Genomic DNA, 15,942 nt, shown 5'->3' on the forward strand with positions numbered 1-15,942 from the left:
TATATTTTGCTATTATAAAATATAATATATATTATATTATAATAATGTATATTATACTACAGGTTTATACCAAAAGAATAAACATTTATCCAAGAGAATCTGCTAATACTTGGTAGGAATAGCCAGTATGGCAATTAAGCTGTGACCTGCTCCTACCCTCCACCACTTCCCATAGCTCAGTGTTACAACAGCTCTACTCCTAAAGGTGTAGCCAAGATGATGGGCTCCATCTGCTTTCATCTCCTAGTGAAAGGATACCATGTCCTATTAGGGGGGCAGCTACCAGCATTTCTCATTCCTTCCAACTTCAAGTTATGAAGGATGAATTCTGGGTTGGTGTGGCCAAGAGGTCAAGGGCTCCCCTCCTCCACCCAGCCCCAACTAATAGAATAGGAACTCTACTCCAAATGTGGTAGGCCTAGAATACTGGGACCCTGGTTGTCCTCACTCTATGTTGCTTGAAGGGCAGAAGTTCTACATAGGAAGAGACAAGCCAAGAAGACCAGAGGCTACCACCCCCTCTGAGCCCCTAAAACAGTGTGGCTCAGAGATTGTGCCCAAGGGTAGAGGCAGTCCATAAGAACAGAGAGTACCAAAGGTCTCCACAAAGGAATTCATTTTATTTGAAACAGAGTGTGGGAAAATTAAAGGCTAAGGATGCTCTCAAAAACAATGGAGAACTCAAGAGTAAGCAAACAGGAGGAAACAGATAGATTGTCTTAAGAGAAAAAAGTGAAATCATAGGCCAGCCCATTCCCAAAAAAGAACTAGGAAAAGAGCTAAGAAGAGCCCACCTAAGATCAGAACAAACCTCAATACTCTCCAAAAAAAAAGAAAACCACCATTGCCCAAATTTAATTGGATCACACCATGGAACATCTTATGCCCCAGAGCACTGTTTGAAACAATAGAGCAATCAGCCAGCAATCAGTTGCACCAAAGAGCTGGGGGACAACTTAACAGAGATAAGGGAGGGAGATGTCAAGGTCCTGCTAACAGGACACTGTCATTCCCTGGTAACCACGTACATATCTAGGACTGCACACTCTGAGGAGCAACACCAGAGGCTTCACACTGCCAGGGAAACAGACTTTCTGAAAAAGAGTATAGCCAAGTCACTAAACAAACAGCAAACAACAATGAAAACAAGCCCCAGAGAGTAGAGGAGCGGAATCCGTATCCAGAGTTCATGCAATATATTATGTCAAGTTTTCAGGAAAAATCTATAAGATATGAGAGAAACAGGACAGTGTGACCCATACGCAGCAGCAGAAAAGCAGGTAACACAAACTGCCTGTAAGAGGACTCCTGTCAAATTTAACAAAGCAGCTATTGAAAGGATGTTCAAAGAAGCAAAGGAAATTTGCTTAAAGAAGTAAAGGAAGCTATGATGGCAAGGTCTCATCAAAGCGAGAATTTCAGCAAAGAGATAGAAATTATAAAAAAGAACCAAGTGGAAATCTAAAGTATAATAAAAGTTACAGCAACCAAAATGAAAAATTCACTAGAGGGGCCCAGCAGTAGGTTTGAACTAGCCAAAGGACTGACTAATAAACTCAAAAATAGATTGATAGGTATCATGTAATCCAGCAAAAATAGAAAAAAGAATGAAGAAAATTCAATGGAGCCTTAGAGAAATGGGGGCACACTGAGAGCACAAACATATGTTATGAGAGTACTGTAAGGAGTGAAGAAAGAGAAAAGAGCAGAAAAAAAATACTGTAATATACATACAAAACCTTGATGAACTCCAAGGAGGGTAAACTGAAAGGGATCCACATCCAGACACATCATGGTAAAATGCTGAAAGATAAAGAGAAAAATCTAAAAGCAGCAAGAGAGAAATAAGTCCTCACTTAGAATGTAATCCTAATAAGATTACAGCTGACCTCTCATCAGAAACCATGGAGATCAGCAGGATGATAAAAGAATTGTCAACCAAGAATTTTATGTCCAGTAAAACTATGTTTCAAACATAAAGTTGAAATAGACATATCCAGATCAACAAAACTTGAGAGAATTAGTTTCTAATACATTCATCTTTCAAGTAACAGTAAGGGAAATTTTTTCAAAAAACAAAATACACATGAGAGCCACATTCCTATCAAACATCCAAGTGTACATTACAGTATTTAAACCATAAGCACAATATTGTACAGCAGATCTCTAGAATTTTTTCATTGTGGAAAGCTGAAATATTATACCTGTTGAACAGCAGCTCCCCATTTCCCGCTCCCTGCATGCCCTAACAATCACCTTTCTGTTTTCTGCTTCTGTGAGTTTTACCACTTTACATTCCTCATGTAAGTGGACTCGAAAGCAGTATTTGTCTTTCTGTGACTGGCTTATTTCACTCGAATGTCCTTTAGTTCATCCATGTTGTAGCCTATGACAATATTTATTGATTTTTTATGACATAATAATATTCAATTACATGTATATACTACATTTTCTTTACTCATCCATTCATGAACAGTTTAGGTTATTTCCAACACTTGGTTATTGTGAATAACGCCACAGTGGCCTTGGAAGTCAAAATATCTCTGGGATCCTAATTTCAGTGATCTTGGATAAATACTTAAAAGTGGAATTGCTGGATCATATGGCAGTTCTATTTTTAATTTTTGGAAGAAACTCCATATGTTTTACATAGCAGCTGCACCATTTTACAGTAGTGACCCCACCAGTAGAGTGCAAGGTTTCCAATTTCTGCACATCCTCACCAACACTATGTATGGGTTTCTGGGGTTTTTTTTTTAATTATGGCCATTCTAACTGTGAGATGATATCTCATTTTGGTTTTGATATTTATTTCCCTGATGATCAATGATGTTGAACATCTTTTCATCTGTCTATTGGCCATTTGCATGTCATCTTTGAAAAGTCCTTTGACATTTTTTTAATTGGGTTATTTGATATTTTTGTTGATTTTTTGTTTCTGTATTTTGTTGAGTTCTAAGAGTTCATCGTATATTTTGGATATTCAGCCCTCATTAAATATATGGTTTACCAATATTTTCTCCCATTCTGTAGGTTTAGTTCAGTCTCTTGGCTTTTTGCTTTATCACTCAGAAGCTTTTTAGTTCCATGTACTCCCATTGGTCCATTTCTGCTTTTGTTGCCTATGATGTAGATGTCATAGCCAAGAAATCATTGCAAAGCCTAATGTCACTCCCCTTCTAGGAGTGCACAATTTCAGGTATTACATTTAAGCCTTTAATCCAATTTGAGTTGATTTTTGTGTATAGTGTGAGTTAAAGGTCCAATTTCATTTGTTTTCTTGTGGACATACTGTATTTTGAAATCACAAAAGTGTGACGCCTCCAGCTTCTTTCTCAAGGTTTTTTTTTAGCTATTTGTGGTCATTTGTAGTTCCATGAGACTTTTAGGATTGTTTTCTCTATTTCTGTAAAAAATGTCACTAGCGTTTTGATAGGGATTGCATTGACTCTGCAGGTCACTTTTGATAGTTTAGACATTTTAACAAGATTAAGCCTACCAGTACCTGAACATGGAATGTCTTTCCATTTGTTTGTGTATTCTTTAACGTCTTATATGAACATTTTGTCATGTTCAGTGTACAAATATTTTACCTCCTTTGTTAAATTTATTCTTAAGTATTCTTTTTAATGCAATTATAAATGGAATTGCTTTCTAATTTTTTTTGGATAGTTTATTGTTAGTCTATAGAAACACAATTTGTTTTTGTATGTTGGTTTGTATCCTGCAACTTTACTGAATTCATTTTTTAGTTTTAATAGGTTTTAGGGGGGGGGGGTGAGGGGAGGGGATTGTGGATTCTTTAAGGCTTTTTACATATAAGATTGTATCATCTGCAAACAATTTTACTTCCTCCTTCCCAATATGGATGACTTTTGTATTTTCTTGCCTAATTGCTCAAGCTAGGAATTACTAGGCAGTTGAATAGAAGTGGCAACGGTAAGAATCCTTGCCTTGTTCCTGATTTTAAAGGAAAAGTTTTCAACTTTTCACTATTGAGGATGATAGTAGATGTGTCTTTTCATATATGGCCTTTTTAAATTGAGATTTGTTTTTAAATTCCTATAACATAAAATTGTAAGTTTTTTTCTTTATTAATTCCTAGTTTGAGAGTTTTTATCATGAAAGGGTATTGAATTTTGTCAAATAATTTTTTAGATCTATTGAGATGATAGTATAATTTTTTATCCTTCACTGTATTAATGTGAGATACTATATTAATTGAGTTTTGTATTTTGAACCATCCTTGCATCCCAGGGATAAATCCCACTTGGTCATGTGGTATGATCCTGTCAGTGTACTTTTGAATTTGGTTTGCCTAGAATGTTGAGGATTTCTGCATCTAAGTTCACCAGGGATATTGGCCTCTAATTTTCTTTTCTTGTACTATCCCTTTTGTCTGGCTTTGGTATCAGAATACTGCTCTCCTTATAAAATGAGCTTGCATGTGTTCCCTCCTCTTCAGTTTTTTGGAAGAGTTTGAGAAGGATTGGCATTAATTTTTCTTTATGTTTGGTAGAATTCAACTTGAAACCAACCATCTAGTCCTTAGGCTTTCTTTCTTGGGAGATTTTTGATTACCGATTTAGTCTCCTTCTCATTATTGATCTTCTTAGATTTTTCTATTTTGTTCATTATTCGGTGTTGGTAGGTTGTATGTTTCTAGGAATTTATCCATTTGTTCTAGGTTGGCCAATTTGTCAGCATATAATTACTTACAGTAATCTTTCATCCTTTGTATTTCCTTGGTATGTAATATCTACTCTTTAATTTCCAGTTTTATGCATTTGTGTCTTCTCTCCTTTTTGCTTCAAGTTTTATTGATTTTATTAATCTTAAAAAAATAATTTTTCATTGACTTTGTTTTTTGTTGCTGTTCTCTATTTCTTTTATTTCTGCTTTAAAGTTCATTAGTTCTTTCCTTCTGCTAACTTTGCACCTAGTTTATTCTAGCTCCTAGAGATATAAAATTAGGTTGTTTATTTGAGATCTTTTTTAATTTAGGTGTTTATTACTATAAACATTCCTCTTAGTACTGCTTTTGCTATATCCATAAATTTTGATATATCGTGTCTTCATTTGTCTCAAAACAGTTTCTAATTTCTCTTGTGATTGTTGACACAGGAACATTCTATTTAATTTCTACATATTTGTGGATTTTCCAGTTTTCCTTCTGCTGTTGATCTCTATGTTTAGAAAAGATACTTATTTGTTAAGACTTTTTTCTGATCTATCCCGGAGAATGTTTCATGTGCACTTGAGAAGAATATATATTTTACTGTTGTTGGAATTTTATGTATATGTCTTTTAGGTCCATTTTGTCTATAGTGTTCAAGTCGTCTGTTTCCTTATTGAGCTCCTCTCGATGGTCCATCCTTGTTAAAAGCGGGATACTGAAATCCCCTAGTACTATTATATTGCTGTCTATTTCTCCCTTCAGTTATGTCACTATTTGCTTCTATGGTTTGAGTGCATGTGTATTTATGATTTTTCTGTCTTCCTGGTGAATTTGACCTATTGTCACTATATAATGACCTTTGACTCTAAAAATATTGACATATGATTAAAGACTTACTTGCTTAAAATTAAATGTGTGAAATATTTGCCATATTTTTTTATGATTTACTGCCTTAACCCACTTTTACAATTAACCCACCAGTGACCATTCTCAGCCATAATGGATAAGAGATGTCTGCTATGGGGTTCTAGCCTTGGAGCTAAGAACTTCATGGAGATTAGATTTGAAAATCATTAAGTTATTAGTAAAATTAAACATTTATTAAGCATCTCGTGTCTCTTCAACCTGTCAACGTGTAGTTAGTACTTGATAGCATGAGAATGACTTTGGTCACTTACGGAGAGGGTGTAAATGAGTGGAATAGAGGAGAGGGCCAGAAATTCAGCAGGTAATGTTAGCCTTTGAAAGAACAGCCCACGTGATGACTCTTGGAGGATGGCCAGGGGATGAGAGAAGCCCTGGAAAGGATATCAGGAAATCAGGACAGGAGAGTGTTTGCAAAGGGACCGTCCGCAGTGCAAGTGCTGCAGAGGCATCCAAGAAGGTGCAAGGAGAGAGTAAACTGAGTATGAAAACATGGCCCACTGAGCGTGAAGTTCTGGGTGAACTTGTTGGAAGTATTTCATTGGTAAAGAAAGGACAGGGGGAATTTTGTGAGATGGATGGAGATGAGTTATAATAATCTGAAGCCTTGTGTAAATTTTATTTTTTGCATGTTTTAAAAATATGATTTCACTCAGAATTTATTCTCTTTCTCCATATTCTGTGAGATTATAGGTGATGTTATTTTCTTATAGCCTTTCTCCACTTTCTGAATATTTTGTAATGAACATATTTTATCTTTCTACTTGGGAAAGGAGTTGTTATATATCCAAAAGGTATAATCATGTTCAATAGCCTTATTTGCCAATCTGTTGAAATACAGTGTTTTTTAAAGAATTTCACAAACTGGTAAGGACTTCTATTGGACTGCTAAAAACACTTTTCTTTGAGGTTGTTTTTTGGAAGGTTCTGAACTCCTTTGGAAGTTTCTACTCATAAAGGTCTATGCTGAATTTTCCCTTGGCTGCTGTAATCCACATACATGAAATTACAAAAACCTGCACTAGTCTTAAATTTTACTTCGACCTGCGGCTATAGTAGACTGGCAGTAAATGAAGAGAATTAGGCCCTCTCTTAAGTGGAATTAAAACAAAGCAGATTGAAACTTTTTGTTGTCAGCTTCTTGTATTATACATGAGGTGGGGTGAGTCGGGGAGAGTGTTTACTGATCACGTATGTTATGCAAGACACTATAATGAATTAAGAATCTCTTTCTCTCCAATTTGATTGTAAATATATATGTTGAATCCAGAAGGAGCCCTGGCTAATTTTCTTTTTCCCTAAAACCAGATTTGGTACACAAACTTAAGTTTCACATGCAAAAAAGTAATTTAAAAAGGAGTATACATCTTTACTTCCATCATCAGCTGAGAAATGTCCAGAGATGTCTATATTTATAATAGTAAAAATTCTTACAACCTCTTTCACCCAGTTTTATCCATCATCTCTCACCAGCCTGGTAGCTGTTCCACAAATCCCTCTTCTCCCAGAGAGCTGCATGCCCCCCACCCACTCCCTGCTGCTGACTCACCCGTTCCCTAGGTCATTTGGGCCTCTCACACTGTTTTCATTTTTCCTGTTTTCCATTACCTTATGTCTGCATTAAGGGCAAAGGTGGGGGTTTCCATCCTCGTATGGTTTGGGTGGAGAGGGAAGAATATTGCAAACACGTGTATTTTTATTATATCCTTATAACAAAAATACACAATAAGGAACAAGTGCTTTGCAAACCCTGCTTTTCGTCTCTCTGGGGAAGGGTGACCTCTGGTGGCTAAAACAATAAGCCCCAAATTCAAGAAACATAAAGCTTTAATTATCTCTGCTCAAAATTTGTGTATGTTCATGTTTTGTGACTTCTATCATGTCCCTTTTACTCATTCCAAGTAAATCAGTGTCTTTTGCCACCGTGTTTAAATGCTGCATCTTTTGTTATTCATCATCTGGGCTCTGTATCCACGACTGGCTTTAATTCAAGATCCAAAATATTTTAACAGAACACTTGTTAACAAGACCGCCTCCTTGGTACTCTTACATATTAAAAAAAAAAAATTGCCTACTGGTTAAAGAAACTGTTAATATCAAACTATGCTGTCCAATTCATACTCCTGACTACTATTTATCTTTGACTCAGCCCTCTAACCAATACTTAATAGGGTTGCTTCCTCAGAGATATTTATCCTTAACTTGTATATTCCATCAGTAAATGGCAGCCAAATAGTTTTATTTCCACATCAGTCTTTACTGGTGTGGCTATTTATGCATCACCTTGTTTAAAAGGGATTTAGGGCAACTTAAAAAGAGGCATACTATATGAAAAGATAAAAAATAAATTTTAAAATAAAAATGAGGCAAAAGGGATAAAATATCTTTCTCTTGGGGCACAGTTCATATTATGGTATAGTGTAAATTTTCTCAAATTGATTTTAATCCATTTGTTTTCTGGTATGTCATTGAAAATTGTTGTAATGAACAGTTACACTTAATGGAAAAATAATTCTTAGTAGCTTGTCCCATTATCAAAAGAATGCTTTATTCAAAAAAAAAACTGTTTTGTTCAGGAGCCATGGTTGTCAAATTTTTTCTGTGACAATTTAAATCTACATTGTTTCTCATGCTTTATACTCCCTCTAAGTAGAGGGACTGTAAGAAGCAGAAATGAATCCATTCTGCATAATTGTACTTGTTTTCAAAGAACTTCCTATGAGGTTCATTAGGATGACTTTTTAAAACCACTTGTCTAGATAAGATGGATTCTATTCTTTTGCAATCCAATATTGAGTTTTTGTCTCTCATACACAGAATTCTTTTTACAGCCTGTGATGCTCTACAGAACTATTACTAATGCCGTAGGCATTTTTGGTGTTTGGTATAAAGCAAAAGTTTCCGTGTTACATTAAATGTAGTAGAGAAGTCTATTATTCTAAGTAGTAATATTTAACTTCTTTTGTAAACCAAGTTATCTTTGAATTCCTCTTTTTTCATAAAACCAGATCCTAGTAGTTAAGCAAGCCCAGATTTACATTGGGAACTAAGTTAGGACCGAAAAAGCATTTCCTCACATATACTACACAGATAAGTGATTAGTTTTCAAGGTTACTTATGTATCACAGAATATATCCAAACTATGTCACAAAGAAAGCAATACAATCACAGGATAGACTGTGCTTAATTACTACATTTTTTGGACTATTAACCACTATTCTGATAATATAAGACATCTTAATTTCATAAATATATATGATGTACTATTTTAATACATTACTTCCTAAAGAAATGTCCTATAGCAATGAAACAATACAGATATTCTATACTTGGTTACAGAAAGAAGGTACTGACTACTCAATATTTGCAAATGTGTTTTATAAACTATCAGCTCGATGGAGATGATCTGTAAGGTACAAATATTCTCTATAATACTAATACTAGAGTATGCAGAAAGCATCAATCTAAGTACTGTGTTTACAGAATTTTAAAACTAAAAAGTAATTGTATTTTAATCACTCTTGTTTCCTATCTTTATCAAACATGTTCACTATTAAAACATCCTTTTAGAAAATCCCATATGCTCCTTAAAGTAAAGAGGGAAAAATGGCATATTTGCTACCGTGCCTCTTAGGGCCACACTTCTGATCACATGTGCAGCCAGGGCATCATCAGGGTTACCTTTTCCATATCATCATCCAGGCAGGAGTCTGCAAACTATTTCTGTAGAGGGCTGGGTAGTGAATATTTTAAGCTTTGCCCGCCACGTGATCTCTGTTGTAATTACTCAACTCTCACACTGTAGTGCATAGAAATCATAGGCACTATGTAAATGAATGAACATGACTGTGTTCCAGTAAAACTTTATTTATAAAAACAGGCAGCAGGACATAGCTTGCCAACCCCTGCATTATGGTTACAGAGATAGCAAGTTAAATAGTAAGTTTATACAGGGGATCCTTGTGAATATCTGGTTTCTGACCGGCTTGCTTCCCCTGTTTCGGTATAAATGAAAATTCCTTACAGTAAAATAATGCCTGGTAAAACAATGCAACAACCTTTCTTTGACAGTGAAGACTTTGGTGCCCAGTTCATCTACTTGCAGACTTTCTTCTTCTATTTTTGAGGTATTTGTGAGTGTATGATACTCTCCCACTCCACTAATGAAGTGCTTTTCATATTATTTTGATTTTGCCAGCATTGCAATTTCCGTACCTCAGGTGTGGATTTGGGAGTTGCATTGTTCTAGATTTCTGGATTACTTAGTTTGCCAACTGCGGAACCTCGAAAATATCAACACTACGGTATGCTAGATTTAGTTTGGTTTTTTTTTTAACTGTGTCATTTACTTGGTCCTCAGAGTGTATTTTGGCTCTGTGTTATACTTGGGACCCATCCTTCCTCTGCGTAACGGTGGGAAGTCAATACAGAGTTCTTGAGCTGGGTTAGCACCCTTTGTTAAACTTATGGCATTGTGTGTAATAGAGCTATGAACTGGATTTGAACCAGGCCAAGGGAAGGGAGGTAGGATTTGGGGGCAGTGTCCCTACCTGGTGGATTACAGCGAGGCATAAGCACTTCCAAAGTTATGAAAGCATAAGAAAATAAAGGTTTTGAACTATTGGCAATAAAAATGGCAAATAGTTAATTGAAAGATTTTAAAATAAAGGCCCAGAAAATGAATGTCTGCTTTGAAAGGTGCTTGTTAATTGGAGTCTGTGTGTTCAGAGTAGGGGTGGAAGAGCTTGAGAGAAGAAGGTTTAGTAGAGATTTCAGTAAATCTGAAACTACAGCTATTCCCATCATTATTGAAAATATTTCTTCATAGAAATTCAAGAACCCTAAAAGATACCTCAATGGTCTGATCTGACCTATATGTTTCACTGATAAATGTGTTCCAAATAAATTACCAAAATATCTTAAATTATTCATCACATGCTGTTTTAATGAAATGTGTGTTTCTTTGTGTTTAGTTAAAATCTATGTGCATGTTTTCAGCAGCCTACAGAACATGAAGGAAACGTCCCATATCCCAGGAGAGCTAGTGACTAACATGGTCTTGGGAAGTTTGGAAATTTTATGTCTGGAAAACTTCTGGGTTACGAATTTTTCCACTGAGCTAAGTTAACTGAAGAGATCCTCCCTTTAAGATAGTCTAGTTTGTTATGAGCCCAGTTCATCCATGTTTATGATGACTTACTCATTTATTTTCACATATAAAATTTTTTATTTTCTTCTGGAAAATTTGTGGAAATATACATGCTGTTTTTTCACTTTTCCTTAAAGGAAGTGGGAGAAATTTGAGTCCTTAAGAAAGGGCAGTTCTCCTGTGTCTAAGGTGTCTGTATGTTTTTAGATTCACAAAAGGTTTTTCAAATCATCTAGGTAAGAACCTTTGGAATGTGTATTCAAAACAAATTTCTAGCACTGTTTGTGTGGAGAAGTGTATCCCCAAGTCAATCCTAGGACTCATGGGAAAATTCATGCCTTAGTAAGAGGTTCCCTTGGGACGGATGAATTTTTAGAAAAGAGAACAATAACAAAAAGAAGATTTGGAAACTGCTACACTCATGTGCAGCAATGAACTTGGAAGAAAATAGTTCCTGGCAGCTTTTGTCTTCTGCTTACCTGCTGCTTGTTATTCCCGAGGGAATTTTTAATCCATGAAACCTCCAAATCTATTAAAAGTAAAATGAGCTAGATTTATTTCACTATCATGTGAAACACCCAGTTTCTCTACCCCTTAGTAATTATTTTAATCAGGATTAGTAATGGCAAGATCAGCTGAGAAATTCTGTTGATGTTTGCAATGCCTGGAGTGCCAACGTAATGAGACAGCACGTGGGCACACTCTGGCCTTGTTCCAGAGCCGCGACCCGGCGTCCCTCAGTAACTCCCATGTGTCTGCAAACGCTGTTAGGTGAACATCAGGAATCTTTCACCAACAAAACTAAAATACTACATAATCAGTTAAAAGAGCTTCTTTCCCCCAGCTGTACTACAAAGAGCAGTTTATGTGTGTGATCTTATTGTGAAGCACACATGTGTTAGTAACTAAATATATCAGATACTTTGACCATCCTTGACCTATGACTTCTCCTGCAAAAAAACCATTAAAGACAGTGTAAATGTTGCTAAAGAGCTCTGTTCAACCCCAAATACTATATAATGAGAGAATGGAAATCCAATTCTTACCAACACTGTGTGGCTCAGCTCTCATGCCATGACAGACTATGGAGCTCCTTGGATCAAAAGAATTTGGTATCTATGCATGCAAATATTGAAGCTCTAAGTAAAACTTATGATCTTGCAGGTTACGACAGAAAAACCACAAACAGTTTATAGCATTTTTTGTTTTTACAGTATAAAATGACAAGAATAGTGAGCTTTCCCATTACTTTTATATTTTTCCACTATATTCACATTATGTTCTGTTTCCAAGCTCGGTGGTATTATTCTTAGCCAGCTATGAAGATGGGGTCTATCTATCATGCAGCTTAATTATGCAAGAGTAAAACTGGCTAGACAGCAAAGCCCACAGAAGACGGGCGAGTGTCTTGGCACAGCCTAGAGAAGTAGGTCATTAACCTGGCCTCTAGAAGTTAATAATTTTTACCAGTGGTATTGGACAGTTGGAAAATGTCCATTGAAGTTTACAGGGAAGCACTGGAATAATCTTCATAAATCTCAAAAATAGAATATAGTTCATCGCAACTACTGCACATAGCAATTAAAACCAAAGTGTTGCAATACACAGAAAGTACCTAGAAAGGTAGAAGCAATCTATAACAAGCCATTTAGAAGAACTGAACAGCTTGTTGGTGAATCTGCTGTATCGTATTTTATAGTTAGATGGGCTTTAAAACAATTCTTAATCCAGTATCACAAATTTTAATTGTACCTTACATGGAAAAGATATAATAAATAATTTTGCTTGTTTGGACCTTGCCGCACCCTGGTTCGATCCCCCTCCCCTCGACCACATTTTAGGAAGTAGGGAGGTAGGAGGCTTTGCAGCATTCCCTAATTTTGAAATGGACAATAAATGCTGGAGGGAAGGACTAGGAGGAGTTACTTAGCTTGTCAGAAAAAAATAACAAGTAATTTTTTCCTAAGATTGTTTGATCATTTCCACTAAGAGAAGAAGGAGTTTAATTTTGGAAGAAGTAAGAGTGATAAAAGTCCTAGATAGGGCTTGGGGCTATTTCTTCCTGCCCCTGTGGATGCAGGGATTTTGACACACCTGTTCTCAGCCCCCTACCCCAGCCAATCCCAGTTGGCTGCTGTGTTCATGAAAGCTGCATTCCTATCCCTGTGCTATTGACGCTGGAAAACCAATGGAAAATCCCTGACCTAGATGATCCCTAGATCCCTTCAAGTGCTACAGGGCCAAATCCTTTCAAATGCATGTAATGCTACCCAAGAATTACTGTGGCAAAGGACAGGAGACTGTTCTATAGGGGGAGAAGCCTGCTGATGCAGCATCCCTTTCAGTGAGTTACGAATGTAGCTCTGAAGTGCAGCAAACTAAAGCACTCCCGTTACAAGACACGGACTTCAGTGTAGCCTAACACTGTTTTCCTCGGAGTTTGTTGAATCACCCTCCCTTAATAGGCAGCAAAGAGAAATAGGAAAGAAACGGAAGTGAGAAACCATTCCAGCCTCTCAAATTAAACATCAGTGAAGGATCTTCCTCACCTCGGAGGGTGTCTGCCTCTGCCAGCCCCGCTCCTTATCCTCCTTGGTATGTTTAAAAGCGAGCTCTTTAAAAATAAATTTAAAATGTCATGTTTGTGTAGTTTTTGTATCTGGGGGGTATTTTTCGAAATAGGGTAGACTTTATCAATTTTACTACTAATGTCCCATTTTATAATACCTTCTATCAAAATCTTCATCCCATTTTTAAACGCCTTAGTAACAAGTTGTTTTTTTTACTAATAATTTTTTTATTTTTCTATTAGACTTTTTATAGCCAGCAATGAGATTAGCACTGAAATAACAAGCTTAGGACGGTAAATTTAGATTACTGTTTTCAGAAGCAATTTTATTTCACTGCAGGGACAGCCTTCCATGGCCACTGGACCTCCATGACTACTTGAGTGGGCCCCTCTGTATTTTGGGGTGGGGGTGGCAAGGTGTGCATGCAAGCATGAATCCCAAAGAGATACTGGAATGGGATGCAGGGTAAGAGCTTCAGAGTAGCTCTACTGAAACCAGAAAAGTCACCACAGCATGCTTGTTTCCCAAGACTCAGAGACTAAAGGAAAACATTGCCCCACCCAGCGTGAGTATGAAACAATTGAAAGTTTAAAAGGGAGAGAGAGAGAGTGAAGCAGGTATGTATTAAGCTGAGCCCAGCTCAACTCTGGGACCGAGTTGAAGCCTTGATGTGTGTGTGTGCTGAGGATCACCTCTTCTTGTGGGTGGGTATTGTCTTGCTAGCTGTATGTGCCTCCGCCAACAGTTATCATATCAAGTTGTGATCATCCGTAAACTTCTGGATTCAGCACACAGGTTGTACGTGGTATATGTGCTTTGGATGAACTAATACCCTTGTAGTAAAATAGTTTACGCTCTGAATAATTTCTTCCCCGTTTTATACCTTTATTCTTAGAATGAAGCTTTGTTTCACCATCTAAGTTTCAAAAAACATCTACAGCCCCTTTGGAAACAGAACTACATAAAAGTTTAGAAATGTGAAGACCACAAAGATAGAAGACTAAAAGATGTGGTTTTGACAGTTTCCTGGAAGTATTTTACATTCTGAATCAGGTAGGAGCACCCCAGATCCTCCATACTTACTAATTTGTTCTTCTACTTTGCTTTTAGAACCCCAGCTTCCGAGGCATGTTGAAAAGCCCAAAACTGTAGAACTAGATTACTTGGCTTTTAAATACATCTTCATGTCCACCTTCATGATTGTTACCCAGGGCACATTAGACAAAAAAATTACTTGATACCCTATACTTTAATTCTCAAGATTAATTAGGGAAAATAATTCAAACTCCTTTGTTCCTTAAAATGTTCTTGTTTAAAAAAAATACACCATTTAAAAGGGAACATATTTAATTTGTTTCTTTTCCGACCAGATCTAATTAGTGCTCAGTGAAGCCTCAGTTCCCAGTGTACAAAGTAGGACATTGCTTTGTCTCTTGTTGGCTTTATTAATTTGACTTTCCTGTCTTCACAATGCATTTATTGGTCTGATAAATTACTCCTTTGTTTTCAAAGACAAATGCTCCCTATCACTTAGGTCTGTGTCAGTCTTTTCTACTTAGAGCTTTGTGGGACATTCACAGATGTCTATTCTTCCTAGGTAATTGTGTATTCTTCCTTCCTGACTATATAGAGAGATACCTCTTGACTATGAAAACATCTGTCCCATGCTTTTTCCTTATTCTCTAGAAAATTCTGTGTTCTAGAAGTTTGTTTTTTAGTTGTCTTTGACCATTTTAATAGCACTCCAATGTGAAGCATTAGGACTAGAGGATTGGAAGGGACATCATGGGTGTCCCTTGTGATTGGGCAGGTGACTGATCCAAGACTGTAAGTCCCTATGATGCTCTTGCTGTCATGACAGGAAGTGCACTGCCCAGGGTCGGGCTCAGAAGGTAATGCTTAAGGCAACCTGGGCAGCAACCCCAAATGAATGAGCTATAAATAAATAGGACAATCTCCGTTCCTCAGTTTTGCTTAGGCAGATGAAAGTGGCATCCTTGTCTGTGTATAGTTCCCTGGTGATAAATCTGGGGGAATGACAGGGAGTTGGAGTGAGTGGAGTCCTAACTTCAGTGGTGGACCCCAGTGAGGCTGGGTTGTAGAGGCCTGAAGTTTAGAGGCCTGAGTTCTTCTAGTTTTTATCTTAACTCTTGAGCAGGTCAGTTAACCTCATTTGTTTGATGTTTTGTTGCTTTGTTTTGGGGGATAGTAGAAGAGGGGAAATGACTGTCATTAAGTGACAGTGATAACTGCCCTGCCTAACTTTATAAATCATCTCACACTTGTCAATACATCATATATTTAAAATTTAATTGCGATTTCATTTTCTTTAGTTTGTTCATTCTTTCCACAGATTTGAGTATTTGATTCATTTAAGCAGTTGTTCTTTGGTTTTGGTAATAGTCTCATTGTTTTTGCTTTATTAAGTTGTTGAGTCATAACTTTAAATATATTATTAGTATTCTTGATTATAAAAAAGGAAACTAGAACATTGTCTACTTAAGATTTTTGGTTCAATAGCTAAGCACATATAATTGGTCCCTTGGATTTGAATTTTTTTTAAATAGCAACTTCATTCTCTCAGTCATTCTGCCACTGCTGGGTAAATTTGAGCAGCGAAA

At 36.6% G+C, this 15,942-nt stretch overlaps 1 protein-coding gene across 3 annotated transcripts in view; it reads left to right on the top strand.

The window, feature by feature from the left end:
- RASSF8 (Ras association domain family member 8) overlaps window positions 1-15,942 on the top strand; it is a 116,170-nt gene that overhangs the window by 70,454 nt on the left and 29,774 nt on the right. Inside the window, exon 3 of one of the 3 annotated variants that reach the window (XM_036889424.2) lies at window positions 14,217-14,374. The exons of the other annotated variants lie outside the window; for them this stretch is intronic. The gene's annotated coding sequence lies outside the window, so the exon portion shown is untranslated. The remainder of the gene's footprint in view (window positions 1-14,216; window positions 14,375-15,942) is intronic. 3 annotated transcript variants of the gene reach the window in all.

This window comes from Manis pentadactyla, chromosome 14 (genome assembly GCF_030020395.1).
Source record: "Manis pentadactyla isolate mManPen7 chromosome 14, mManPen7.hap1, whole genome shotgun sequence".
NCBI classification, from domain to species: Eukaryota; Metazoa; Chordata; class Mammalia; order Pholidota; family Manidae; genus Manis; species Manis pentadactyla.